This window comes from Coregonus clupeaformis, chromosome 34, assembly GCF_020615455.1.
Source record: "Coregonus clupeaformis isolate EN_2021a chromosome 34, ASM2061545v1, whole genome shotgun sequence".
Taxonomy (NCBI): Eukaryota; Metazoa; Chordata; class Actinopteri; order Salmoniformes; family Salmonidae; genus Coregonus; species Coregonus clupeaformis.
In genome coordinates this window covers 2,008,244-2,023,266 of record NC_059225.1, presented here as the reverse complement: position 1 = coordinate 2,023,266, position 15,023 = coordinate 2,008,244, and the positions used below count along the sequence as shown (strand labels likewise).

Sequence of the window (15,023 nt, the reverse complement as noted above, 5' to 3'; positions counted from 1 at the left end):
AAGCCTAACGTTCTATCTGTGCCTATCGTGAATTGGCTTGGGGTGTGGTTTGATGTGGGTGTTTCCTGGGTGTGTCCTTGCCACCAAGACACATATCTGTCAGAAACTTGCCCGCGGCTGTCTCCCGCCACTCAATCACAACAAACAAACCTCCTGCAGGTTGAGTTCAATAACTACAGGCAGATGTATGGTGAGATGTCGGAGTAAACTTTGAAAAGGTCAGTAGCCTACAGAGTAATGTGAGAACAATGCAATTGTTGAATTTATGTAGACATTCTAAACTACAGTGCCTTCAGAAAGTATTCACACCCCTTGACCTTTTCCACATGTTGTTGTGTTACAAAGTGGGATTAAAATTGATTTAATAGTAATTTATTGTCAACGATTTACAAAAATACTCTGCAATGTCAAAGTTGAAGAAAAATTCTAACATTAAAAAAAATGTATTAATGGAAAATAAAACACTAATATATCTTGATTAGATAAGTATTCAACCCCCGGAGTCAATACATGTTAGAATCACCTTTGGCAGCGATTACAGCTGTGAGTCTTTCTTGGTAAGTCTTTAAGAGCTTTGCACACCTGGATGGTACAATATTTGGCCATTATTCTTTAAAAAATTGCTAGACAGCCATTTTCAAGTCTTGCCATAGATTTTCAAGCCGATTTAAGTCAAAACTGTAACTAGGCTGCTCAGGAACATTCAATGTCAACTTGGTAAGCAACTCCAGTGTATATTTGGCCTTGTGTTTAAGGTAATTGTCCTGCTGAAAGCTGAAATTGTCTTCCAGTGACTGTTGCAAAGCAGACTGAACCAAGTTTTCCTCTAGGATTTTGCCTGTGCTTAGCTCTATTCCATTTATTTTTATCCCCCCAAAAAACTCCCTAGTCCTTGCTGATGACAAGCATACCCATAACATGATGCAGTCAACACCATGCTTGAAAATGTGAAGAGTGGTACTCAGTGATGTGTTGTGTTGGATTTACCTCAAACATAACACATTGTATTCAGGACAAAAAGTTCATTTCTTTGTCAAATTTTTTGCAGTATTACTTAAGTGCCTTATTGTTAACAGGATGCATGTTGGAATATTTGTTATTCTGTACAGGCTTCCTTCTTTTCACTCTGTAATTTATGTTAGTATTGTGGAGTAACTACAATGTTGTTGATCCATCCTCAGTTATCTCCTATCACAGCCATTAAACTTTGTAACTGTTTTAAAATCACCATTGGCCTCATGGTGAAATCCCTGAGCGGTTTCCTTCCTCTCTGCTAACTGAGTTAGGAAGGGCGCCTGTACTGGGTGTATTGATACACCATCCAAAGTGTAATTAATAACTGCATCATGCTCAAAGGGATATTTTTACCCAGCTACCAATAGGTGCCCTTCTTTATGAACCACTGCAAAACCTCCCTGGTCTTTGTGGTTGAATATGTGCTTGAAATGCACTGCTCGACTGATGGACCTTACAGATAATTGTATGTGTTGGGTACAGGGATGGGGTAGTCATTTAAAAATCATGTTAAACACTATTATTGTACACAGAGTGAGTCCATGCTACTTATTATGTGACTTGTTAAGCACATTCTTACTCCTGGACTTATTTAGGCATGCCATAACAAAGGGGTTGAATACTCATTGACTCAAGACATTTCAGCTTTTAATTTTTAATTTATACACATTTCTAAAAACATAATTCCACTTTGACATTATGGGGTATTGTGTGTAGATCAGTGCCACATCGCAATTGAATCGATTTTAAATTCAGGCTGTAACACAACGTGGAAAAAGTCAAGGGGTGTGAATACTTTCTGAAGACACTGTAGGTGTTTTGATAACATTCAAATAAAGTACCAGGTCCAGGTAAATAAGAACCCTTTACATAATACCGTAGAATCAGTGTTCTGCTAATATAACAATGTGCACCTTTCATATTTTATTGTAATTCCCAGCCGATACAGATACTGTGCCTGTCGGCATTTTATGTATACAACAGAAGTTCCCTGATCCTGATGCAGAATACACAGGGTTTCTCCCTCCCCATGTTGGTGATACCATTCAATTCAATAATTTAAAAAAGTCAAGACAAGTAAAAGTTATGTCTAGTAACATTTTAATGCCGAGTGCCAGGTCTCTTTCCATTCAGAGACATCAGTATCAAGCCTGTCTGTCGGTCTGGACTTCATCCCATCATCTTGCAAGTCTCCATGTGCTGTCTCCATACATGTTTCTGTGAACATATACACACAGTCACTGTTCTATTACCAATGGCAGTTAGGATAGTTAATATCTGACACAACAAACACGTACTATATTAAAGTATGAACAGGTCAGATAACACCTACCCAATTATGGTCTCCCCATTAAACAACTGAGGCTGCCGTCTTGCAAAAGCATCTCCAGTCCATCTGTACTAATAGGCAGAGTTGAGGCAGAGTTCATCAGTAATACATGGAATGAAAAGGGTGTTGCTATTACTGGACGTTTGTGCTGTACTGTGTTATTAGTAATGACCTCATTATGGATGTGTTGAGTGCCAAGTCTCTCTGCATCTCATGCATCTGTGAACACATACACACGGTCACTGTTTTATTACCAATGGCAGTTAGGGATAGGTGATATCTGACACACAAGCATATACTATGTTGAAGTTTGAACAAGTCACACTAAACCTACCTAATTTTGTTCTCCCCATTGATGACCGTTGGTGAGCAGGCAAGAGGTGAGGCTGGAGGTGAGGTCTTTGCCAGAGCCTCATTGATGGGCATAGAAGTGTAGAGCAGCTCCGGGCCCCTCAAAGATATTGGTCGGTCTCACACACACACACCTTCTGCACCACAAAGTCCCCAGGTAGATATAAACTCAGCAAAAAAAGAAACGTCATCTCACTGTCAACTGCGTTTATTTTCAGCAAACTTAACATGTGTAAACCACTGAGACATAAACTGAACAAGTTCCACAGACATGTGACTAACAAAAATGGAACAATGTGTCCCTGAACAAAGAGGGGGGTCAAAATAAAAGTAACAGTCAGTTTCTGGTGTGGCCACCAGCTGCATTAAGTACTGCAGTGCATCTCCTCCTCATGGACTGCACCAGATTTGCCAGTTCTTGCTGTGAGATATTACCTCACTCTTCCACCAAGGCACCTGCAAGTTCCCGGATATTTCTGGGGGCAATGGCCCTAGCCCTCACCCTCCGATCCAACAGGTCCTGCCAGGATGATCCTGCAGGAAGGGTACCACATGAGGGAGGAGGATGTCTTCCCTGTAACGCACAGCGTTGAGATTTCCTGCAATGACAACAAGCTCAGTCCGATGATGCTGTGACACACCGCCCCAGACCATGACGGACCCTCCACCTCCAAATCGATCCCACTCCAGAGTACAGGCCTCGGTGCAACACTCATTCCTTCGACGATAAATGCGAATCCGACCATCACCCCTGGTGAGACAAAACTGCGACTCGTCAGTGAAGAGCACTTTTTGCCAGTCCTGTCTGGTCCAGCGACGGTGGGTTTGTGCCCATAGGCGACGTTGTTGCCGGTGATGTCTGGTGAGGACCTGCCTTACAACAGGCCTACAAGCCCTCAGTCCAGCCTCTCTCAGCCTATTGCGGACAGTCTGAGCACTGATGGAGGGATTGTGCGTTCCTGGTGTAACTCGGGCAGTTGTTGTTGCCCTCCTGTACCCGCAGGTGTGATGGTGATGTTCGGATGTACCGATCCTGTGCAGGTGTTGTCACACGTGGTCTGCCACTGCGAGGACGATCAGCTGTCCGTCCTGTCTCCCTGTAGTGCTCTTAGGCGTCTCACAGTACGGACATTGCAAATTATTTCCCTGGCCACATCTGCAGTACTCATGCCTCCTTGCAGCATGCCTAAGGCACGTTCACGCAGATGAGCAGGGACCCTGGGCATCTTTCTTTTGGTGTTTTTCAGAGTCAGTAGAAAAGCCTCTTTAGTGTCCTAAGTTTTCATAACTGTGACCTTAATTGCCTACCGTCTGTAAGCTGTTAGTGTCTTAGCGACCGTTCCACAGGTGCATGTTCATTAATTGTTTATGGTTCATTGAACAAGCATGGGAAACAGTGTTTAAACCCTTTACAATGAAGATCTGTGAAGTTATTTGGATTTTTACTAATTATCTTTGAAAGACAGGGTCCTGAAAAAGGGACGTTTCTTTTTTTGCTGAGTTTATAATAGACTTAAGCCTCAGCAACATGTCTACCAACATCTGGTTATCACAACCCTGAGGAAATACAATTCAACGTCATAGACTAAAGCAACACAAGGTATTACACATACACATTTGTGTGAGGTTGACTTAAAGGAAAATTCAAGATATGATGCAAAATGCATCATACCAGCTGTATTTCTGTATTTTGAAAGTTATATATCTTGAAAACGTGGGACTATATCATTTTGGGACTATATCAACAATGGACTAATGAAACAAATACCAAAAGAGACACAGACACAGAGCACTGATTACATTATCTTTTTTTTGTGGTAAGATTTTATTTGACCTTTTATAAACAGCAGAAAACATACACATACAAACGACAACATCATACAAACAACTACATCACACCTGCCCAGACACACTAGCACACACCCCCATCTCTAGCACACGCATCACTTTACGCCACATGGCCTCAAACTGCACCATTTTGTTTTTCTCCGTAGCCCACGCACTTTCCATTGCGTTAATAATGATTTGTTGATTTCCAGTTTTCAAGTATACTTATTTTTCAAGATGATTGACGAGAAAAGTATCGTCCAACTCATCGGGTATCTCACTGCAACCTCATATGCTATGTCTTGAACTATGCAGACAAACGGATTAAAAGTAAATTTACATTTTAATACTTCTGACAGCCAACTTTCTAATGCCGCCCATAACTTTTGGACTGATTACATTATTAATTGTGTTTATGATTAACCTGGAACCAACCTCATCGCTGCATTCACCTTTCTATTTCACTTCAGATATCATAAAATGTGAAGTGAAATAGAATGGTGAACACAGTGATCAGGTTGGTTCCACCAGGCTAGGTTATGCCTTCGACATTATATGCATCTAAGAAGTAGAAAATAAGCAACAAATAATGTTAGTTTACATAAATTATGTTTCACAATTGGGTTATCAAATGTATCAAAGTAATTAAGTGGGTTACGTTCTGTATTTGTCCAAATGATGAGCCTGTGAATGCTGTTGCCACTGACAGGTGAAGGTTGCTGGCCTGATACTTGCCAACATGTGGCTGACTGTTCCATTCATAAGAATGCTCACAGTGAGGGCATGTCTGCAGGATGCTGATCAGGGGCCCACTTGCTGGTCTTCTCTATGATGCATGTTCGGCTGCAAACTGGACATCTCTCAAACAATTGCAGCAGGCAATCTTATTAGGTGGTGTTGACTGGGACGGCCTGTGTCAGGGTGATCTAATAGACAGCCAAGTAGCTAGAGAAATAACGTAATGTCGTTTGGAAGCTAATTCTATGCTTTACAGATGTAGACTGACTGGCTCCAGATTGGATTAGATTCAGGCCGGTGACGCCATTACACTATGCAACCAACTGTGACATGTTGCTATGGCCCTGGGTTGGTTTGAGTTTGTTGCTGCTATTTAGGGTGTGTTCGTAAATTCAATCTGGAGTGCCAGAGTGCGCTCGTAAATTCAGAGAGTTGTCAGATTGTCTGTTCGTAAATTCAGAGCGCACACTGGACGCTCTGGCCGAGGAGTAGGGTTGATCCAAGCGTTCTGACCTCACAACGGCAGTCAAGCACCCAAGCTAACTGGCTAACGTTGGCTAGCTTGCTAGCTACTTCCAGACACAAATGAGATAATCTCACTCTGAACATTTTATTCAATAGCATAGCTGGTTAGGGTATTTTCATGTTAACCAGAGCGTTGGTGACTGACGCTGGCAACAATTTAATTACGTTTTTTTGCCGACGTTTACTGACACCGGCCATATTCAACCGGTGTTTAGCCGGTGTTTAGCGTTCGTAAATTCATCAGTTATTCTGCGCTCTGTCACACTCAGAGAGTAGATCACCAGAGTGAATTTAGCTACGAACGCACCCTTAGTACACTGTTGTAGTCAGACAGGAGTTAGCTAGTAACACCATAACGTTAGCTGCATCCAATATTTATTTGTGCCCTAGACATGGGTTGCACCTCGGAGGCTAATGTGACTGTTTCGTCTAAATTACACTAACTTAGCGTGGTATGGAAATACGATGATATTGCTAAAGTAGGCAAATAATTAGTGGGAAACAACTTTGCCATATTTTGCTGTCGTCAAATTTACTTTAGAGAGATGGCAATGTTGCCATTACTGTTACTTACAAAGTCAGTTCATCAAAAATAGCTAGCAATGCTAATGTTAGCTAGCTAAAATATGGTGGTCCCCTCAATCTTAGTTAGCTGGCTGAAGTTATACTAAACAAATTGCTGTTTTATTCCCTTTTCTCATTTAATTAACTGTATGATGTAGATCATGTGTTTTTTTATTGTTCCTGGAGGCTGTTGCCATAGTGATAACCAAAAGATACCTGTTTTGGTTATCACTAAAGTCAATCTGGCGACATCACAATCATGACCGCTTGACCCTATCCCCTCCTCTCTTCTCCAGACCATCTCCGGTGACCTTCTCCCTTACCTCACCTCGCTGATCAACTCATCCTTGACCGCTGGCTATGTCCCTTCCGTCTTCAAGAGAGCGAGAGTTGCACCCCTTCTCAAAAAACCAACACTCAATCCCTCTGATATCAACAACTACAGACCAGTATCCCTTCTTTCTTTTCTCTCCAAAACTATTGAGCGTGCCGTCTTTAGCCAACTCTCTTGCTATCTCTCTCAGAATGACCTTCTTGATCCAAACCAGTCAGGTTTCAAGACTGGTCATTCAACTGAGACTGCTCTTCTCTGTGTCACGGAGGCTCTCCGCACTGCTAAAGCTAACTCTCTCTCCTCTGCTCTTGTCCTTCTAGACCTGTCTGCTGCCTTTGATACTGTGAACCATCAGATCCTCCTCTCCACCCTCTCTGAGCTGGGCATCTCCGGCGCGGCTCACTCTTGGATTGCGTCCTACCTGACCAGTCACTCCTACCAAGTGGCGTGGCGAGAAGCTGTCTCCGCACCACGTGCTCTCACCACTGGTGTCCCCCAGGGCTCAGTTCTAGGCCCTCTCCTATTCTCGCTATACACCAAGTCACTTGGCTCTGTCATACCCTCACATGGCCTCTCCTATCATTGCTACGCAGACGACACACAACTAATCTTCTCCTTTCCCCCTTCTGATAACCAGGTGGCGAATCGCATCTCTGCATGTCTGGCAGACATATCAGTATGGATGACGGATCACCACCTCAAGCTGAACCTTGGCAAGACGGAGCTGCTCTTCCTCCCGGGGAAGGACTGCCCGTTCCATGATCTCGCCATCACGGTTGACAACTCCGTTGTGTCCTCCTCCCAGAGTCCGAAGAGCCTTGGCGTGACCCTGGACAACACCCTGTCGTTCTCCGCTAACATCAAGGCGGTGACCTGATCCTGTAGGTTCATGCTCTACAACATTCGGAGAGTACGACCCTGCCTTACACAGGAAGCGGCACAGGTCCTAATCCAGGCACTTGTCATCTCCCGTCTGGATTACTGCAACTCGCTGTTGGCTGGGCTCCCTGCCTGTGCCATTAAACCCCTACAACTCATCCAGAATGCCGCAGCCCGTCTGGTGTTCAACCTTCCCAAGTTCTCTCACGTCACCCCGCTCCTCCGCACACTCCACTGGCTTCCAGTTGAAGCTCGCATCTGCTACAAGACCATGGTGCTTGCCTACGGAGCTGTGAGGGGAACGGCACCTCCGTACCTTCAGGCTCTGATCAGTCCCTACACCCAAACGAGGACATTGCGTTCATCCACCTCTGGCCTGCTGGCTCCCCTACCTCTGCGGAAGCACAGTTCCCGCTCAGCCCAGTCAAAACTGTTCGCTGCTCTGGCACCCCAATGGTGGAACAAGCTCCCTCACGACGCCAGGACAGCGGAGTCACTCACCACCTTCCGGAGACATTTGAAACCCCACCTCTTTAAGGAATACCTGGGATAGGATAAAGTAATCCTTCTACCCCCCCCCCTTACCCCCCCCCCCCCCCCCCCCAAAAAAAAAAAAAAAAAAAAAAAATACATTGTAAAGTGGTTATCCCACTGGCTATAAGGTGAATGCACCAATTTGTAAGTCGCTCTGGATAAGAGCGTCTGCTAAATGACTTCTTCTTCTTCTTCAATGAGGTTTAACGGCGGTTGGCATCCAATTTGTTGCATTACCGCCACCTACTAGACTGGAGTACAGCTCCCTTTATATTTTGCTTGAAAAATAAAATAAAATAAAGAAATACCCTACCATCTAACACTACACTCACAAATTCAAAATTATTATTAATAATTAACACCACCCTTCTCCACTATTTAAATATATTCATTCCTACCTCATGCCCTCAACCTGAAATGATGGGAGATCACCACTTAACACTCCCTGTAACTCTTCTGATGTCAAGTCTCGCACACCCAAATACCTCTCTGCAGCTGCCACCACAACCTCCATTTTCTTCGACTTAAGTTCCATCCCTGCAGTACAATTAATAACCATTGCTATAAACGCTAAAAATCCAATCTTACTGAAACATATATCACTTGTTGGCCTATCCCTATGTACTGGTACATATCTACTACTCTCACCCCCGACCCATCTTCCTCTACTTTCTTCACTGCCTCAGCATGGACATTTCTGATCCCCAGCCCCATGGCCACCCCTACAATTAGCACATACCACTACTTTCCCCAATGCTACACATTCATTTGTCTCATGCCCTTCTGCACACTTCTCACACCTTGGAACCTCCCTCCTAGATACTGCTGCCACATGCCCATAAATTTGACACCTGTAACATCGTAATGTATTTGGCACATAAGCTCGTACAGGATAACTTATATATCCTAACTTCACTTTGTCAGGCAAAGACTCAACTTCAAAACTCAAAAGAACAGACAATGACTCTTCTGTTTCCCCACTCTCGCCGCCCTGTTTGCGTCGCACCAAACGACAAGCATCACAAACACCGGGAATCTTCCCCTTCATTCGGTCCACTTTTACATTTACTGCTACCCCAGTAATCACTCCTTTCAATGGCGCCCTTTTCTTGAGAGCGAAACAATTCTTTCCCCCATTTGTTTAACTCTGAGCGCCTTCTCCCTCTGCCCAACAGAAACACAAACAATTATGACTAGACCACTTCTAGTTACCCTCACCGATTCCACTTTACCAAACACTTTTTTCACCTATCTTGAAACCACAAATGGATCAGCCAAAAGGCAAGGGTCCACTTTTTCCAAAAACTTCACTCCTACTGTCACAGACTCATCTTTATCCTGACCCTCTGTGCAAGCCTCTGGCTCCGAGTACTTCACCACACCTACCACCTCCGATACTTCACCCTCATTCACTTCCATTTCTCCTCCTGTCTTCAGCTCACTTTGCTTACATTTCCTACCATTCTTCTTTAACAAACCTTCTCCCTTTTTCCCGCCATTTTTTCCCGACTCAAGCTCACAATCTTCCTCCCTCTCTCTCTTAGACCTCCTCTGCCTCTCTTTTTCCTTCCATTCCTCCTCCGTCATCCAAGTATACGTCTCCTTATCCCACAGCTGTCTGTTAGACATCGTTTTTCTATTCTTCTTCTTCTTCTTCTTCTTCTTCTTCTTCTTCTTCTTCTTCTTCTTCTTCTGTGGGTTTTATGGCGGACTACATCCAAAAGTTGTATTGCCACTCCCAACTGGACGATTTGAAACCAAAAATTAAATTAAAATAAATAAATCCATACTTAATAGTGATTCTAACAATCCACCCTAATAAAAATAGTACATTGCCAAAAGAAACAAAACTCCCACTTCTTCCTTCTTTTAGTTCTCCATATCTCTCTTCTCAGGCTCTAGGACCTGAGAAGGTGGTACGGTTTTGCTAATATTCCATGTAACTCCTTTGCTGTGAAATCTTTCAGCCCCAGGAACCGCTCCGCCGCAATCACAATGATTTCAATCTTCCTTTATCTTTTCTCCACCTTGGCAATGCCATTTATCACCATTGCGATAAAGGCCACAAAGTCCACCTTTTTAACCTTTAAAATGTCAGGATCCTCTTGGTGTAAGACAACCCCTGCAGCCTGCAGTGAAGGACTATCCACTACCATGGACTCTTCTGGTGCAACATTCAAACCCTCAACCCTTTTCAAAGCTTCTGCATATGAAATGCTCTGGACAACCCTGACTTTGGCCACGTCATTCTCTTTTACCCTTGTGGGGCATTCAGAAGACGTGGCTTCATGATTCCCACCGCAATTACAACATGTCACATTTTCTTCACTTAATTTTCCACATCTTGTACATATGGGCTTCTGCAAACACTTTCTACATGACCAAAAGCTTTACAATGTTCACACTGCATTGTTTTTGGGATAAATGCTCTAACTCTGTAGTTAATATACCCTAACCACACTTCAATAGGGAAAGACTCCATTTCAAAAAACAAAAGAACAGATAAACTCTTCACTTTTTCCCCATTCACCACTCGATTCATCCACCGTTCTTCAATCACTCCAGGAATATTTTTCATCTCTTCCAAATCAACTTCCACGAAACGCCAGATATAACCCCCTTGAGGGGTGCCCTGTTCCGAAGAGACACACACAACACTTCAAAGTTATCAAACCGATTAAGAAACAACGCACCTTCCTTCTGATCCGCAGAATCACAAAAAATCTAAACAAGCCCGCCTCTCGTGATCATCACATCCTTCACTTTACCCAGCACTCTCTCCACCAGTTTGGATAACTCAAATGGTTTCTTCAAGATTGGTACTCTGCTCAGCTGCTCCTTATTAACAAACCGTACTCCTACTAGATACGAAGGGTCATTCTCATCACCGTACCCTACTTTCCTCCGTTTTCCATTCTTTTGAACAATACTCCAATTCTCCTTAATTCTACAGCCATTGTATTCAGATTCCACTTCATCATCCGCTTCCGCCATCTTCCCATTTCCCTTTCCCTGTTCATCTGAGCTTCTTCTTCTTCTTCTTCTTCTTCTTCTTCTTCTTCTTCTTCTTCTTCTTCTTCGATCCAACCACCTACTCTGCATGACAAGCAAACCATATTTGTTGGCTTGCATCCTACTGGAAGCATGCATGTGTAACCGGTGTGAAATGGCTAGCTAGTTAGCGGTGCGCGCTAGTAGCGTTTCAATCGGTGACGTCACTCACTCTTAGACCTTGAAGTAGTTGTTTCCCTTGCTCTGCAAGGGCCGCGGCTTTTGTGGAGCGACGGGTAACGGTGCTTCGTGGGAGACTGTTCTCGACGTGTGCGGAGGGTCCCTGGTTCAAGCTCAGGTAGGGGCGAGGTGAGGGACGGAAGCAAAACTGTTACACATTGCATGGTCTTCATCTTCTTTGGTATAATGGCGTTCACAATAATTATATGTGCATTCCGCCACCTACTGTACAGGTGGATAATAAGCATCCAAAAAGAAAAAAATGCAGGGTAAAAAAACATCAACTAACTATCAGTAAAGAAATGTTAATTAAACTAAATCAGCCTGCTTTTCTGTTTTAATCAGGACCCTACACAGGCTCAGAAGGATCCTGTGATGGCGGGACATTTCCTGGCGACAGTAGTCCTTGCAGTGCTTCTGACGTTAAGTCTTGGAGGCCCAAAAACTTCTCGGCTGCAGATATAATGATGTCCAGCTTCTTGGACACTTGTGCAGTACAATTAATAACTGTGGCTATAAATGCTACAAAATCCACCTTCTTCACAATAAGTGTATCCAGATCACTTGATAGACGTATAACATTGGCAATTGGTTGGGGTGCATCCACCGCCATATCTTCTTCAGAACTGTGGCCTCTTACCCCTTCAACGTTCTTCACCGCCTCCACATAGGAGATTTGCTGACCAGCCCTGATCCTTGATATCTCAAGCTCTTTCACCCTAACAGGGCACTCAGGGAATTTGGAAATATGATCCCCACCACAGTTGCAACATTTTACATTCACAGACTCTTCACTAACATATTCCTTCCGTCTGCAAACACTTGATCCATGGACAAACTTTTTACACTTTTTGCATTGCATCGGGTTTTGCACAAACACTCTTACGGCGTATCTTATATTTCCCAACGTCACATACAGTGAGGGAAAAAAGTATTTGATCCCCTGCTGGTTTTGTACGTTTTCCCACTGACAAAGACATGATCAGTCTATAATTTTAATGGTAGGTTTATTTGAACAGTGAGAAACAGAATAACAACAAAAAAATCCAGAAAAACGCATGTCAAAAATGTTATACATTTATTTGCATTTTAATGAGGGAAATAATTATTTGACCCCTCTGCAAAACATGACTTAGTACTTGGTGGCAAAACCCTTGTTGGCAATCACAGAGGTCAGACGTTTCTTGTAGTTGGCCACCAGGTTTGCACACATCTCAGGAGGGATTTTGTCCCACTCCTCTTTGCAGATCTTCTCCAAGTCATTAAGGTTTCGAGGCTGACGTTTGGCAACTTGAACCTTCAGCTCTCTCCACAGATTTTCTATGGGATTAAAGTCTGGAGACTGGCTAGGCCACTCCAGGACCTTAATGTGCTTCTTCTTGAGCCACTCCTTTGTTGCCTTGGCCGTGTGTTTTGGGTCATTGTCATGCTGGAATACCCATCCACGACCCATTTTCAATGCCCTGGCTGAGGGAAGGTGGTTCTCACCCAAGATTTGACGGTACATGGCCCCGTCCATCGTCCCTTTGATGCAGTGAAGTTGTCCTTTCCCTTAGCAGAAAAACACACCCAAAGCATAATGTTTCCACCTCCATGTTTGATGGTGGGGATGGTGTTCTTGGGGTCATAGGCAGCATTGCTCCTCCTCCAAACACGGTGAGTTGAGTTGATGCCAAAGAGCTCGATTTTGGTCTCATCTGACCACAACACTTTCACCCAGTTCTCCTCTGAATCATTCAGATGTTCATTGGCAAACTTCAGATGGGCCTGTATATGTGCTTTCTTGAGCAGGGGGACCTTGCGGGCGCTGCAGGATTTCAGTCCTTCATGGCGTAGTGTGTTACCAATTGTTTTCTTGGTGATTATGGTCCCAGCTGCCTTGAGATCATTGACAAGATCCTCCCATGTAGTTCTGGGCTGATTCCTCACCATCCTCATGATCATTGCAACTCCACGAGGTGAGATCTTGCATGGAGCCCCAGGCCGAGGGAGATTGACAGTTCTTTTGTGTTTCTTCCATTTGCCAATAATCGCACCAACTGTTGTCACCTTCTCACCAAGCTGCTTGGCGATGGTCTTGTAGCCCATTCCAGCCTTGTGTAGGTCTACAATCTTGTCCCTGACATCATTGGAGAGCTCTTTGGTCTTGGCCATGGTGGAGAGTTTGGAATCTGGTTGATTGATTGCTTCTGTGGACAGGTGTCTTTTATACAGGTAACAAGCTGAGATTAGGAGCACTCCTTTTAAGAGTGTGCTCCTAATCTCAGCTCGTTACCTGTATAAAATACACCTGGGAGCCAGAAATCTTTCTGATTGAGAGGGGGTCAAATACTTATTTCCCTCATTAAAATGCAAATAAATTTATAACATTTTTGACATCCGTTTTTCTGGATTTTGTTGTTGTTATTCTGTCTCTCACTGTTGAAATAAACCTACCATTAAAATTATAGACTGATCATTTCTTTGTCAGTGGGCAAATGTACAAAATCAGCAGGGGATCAAATACTTTTTTCCCTCACTGTAGGGTGGTAAATACTCATCAAACATCAATAATACAGATAAACTTTGCTCCTTTTTCCTATTCTCCATACAGGTTAAGCGACTTGCATTAACTACTCCTGGAATTTTTAGCCAAAGATATTGATTATCAATGTCCAACGGGACGCCAGAGATAACACCTTTTACTGGTGCCCTGCTCAGAAATTCAAAGCTGTCCACTTCATGCGTCGATAATTCCGCGAGCCACAATGCACGCTCCTTTTGTTCTTTAGATAGACACCATATCAACACCATACTAACACCATACCACTCCTGGTTACTATGATACCAACACCAAACCACTCCTGGTTACTTTGACTGCATCCACTTTTCCCAATGCCTTCTTCACCATCCTCGTGACTTCAAAAGGGTTTCCCAAATAAACAACCTTATCCAAAAATCGTACTCCAACAAGCAACGATTCATCAGACACATTTTCCAAAACAATTTTAGCCCTTTTTGTTCAATTTTGTTCCATTCCATTCACTGTTCTCGCTAACTGTACTCGATGTGCTTTCAGCTTCAAACAACGCTTCTGCTTCAGCCATCTCCCCTCAACGATGATTTTCCCGAACCAGCACCATTGCATGGTCTATCCGTATAGGGCTTTTAAGTCTCAAACAGCCGTGATCCTTTGAACGCATTGAGGGCGATGAAACAACGAAGCCCCATTCAATGAAGGGAAGCAAAGTGTACGGTGGGGCGATTTTGCACATGGAGCTTAGCAAAAGGGGGCATGATTTGTTGACATAATTGTAATCCAAACCCAACCTTCATTTACTTGTTGTGATGCACTGAGGTTCCAAACTCTGTTTTAGACGATACTGACTTTATGACCAAAATTATCCTATTTACACTTTGTCATCAATTTTGACACTAGAATAAATGTTTCTAACTCATATCGATACCATGAAGGCCGTTGTCAAAGGGATTAATTGGTTTTTAGGGACAATCATTCTTTAAGACACTTCCTTGGCCAACCCACCCTCCATCACATCCTGATTCAAGACAAGAAGGATAATCTAGAAGTCTTTTCAACAATTTACTGCTTTAATACGTGATATAACATTTATAATAGTGACTACATACCGGTAGTTACTGAACAAAAATATGAACTCAACATGTAAAGTCTTGGTCCCATGTTTCATGAGCTGAAAT

The 15,023-nt window shown here is 43.4% G+C and overlaps 1 protein-coding gene across 1 annotated transcript in view; it reads right to left on the bottom strand.

Moving 5' to 3' along the window:
* LOC121549481 (cyclic nucleotide-gated cation channel beta-3-like) overlaps nucleotides 1-15,023 on the bottom strand; it is a 39,663-nt gene that overhangs the window by 18,667 nt on the left and 5,973 nt on the right. The gene's annotated exons all lie outside the window — the stretch shown is intronic.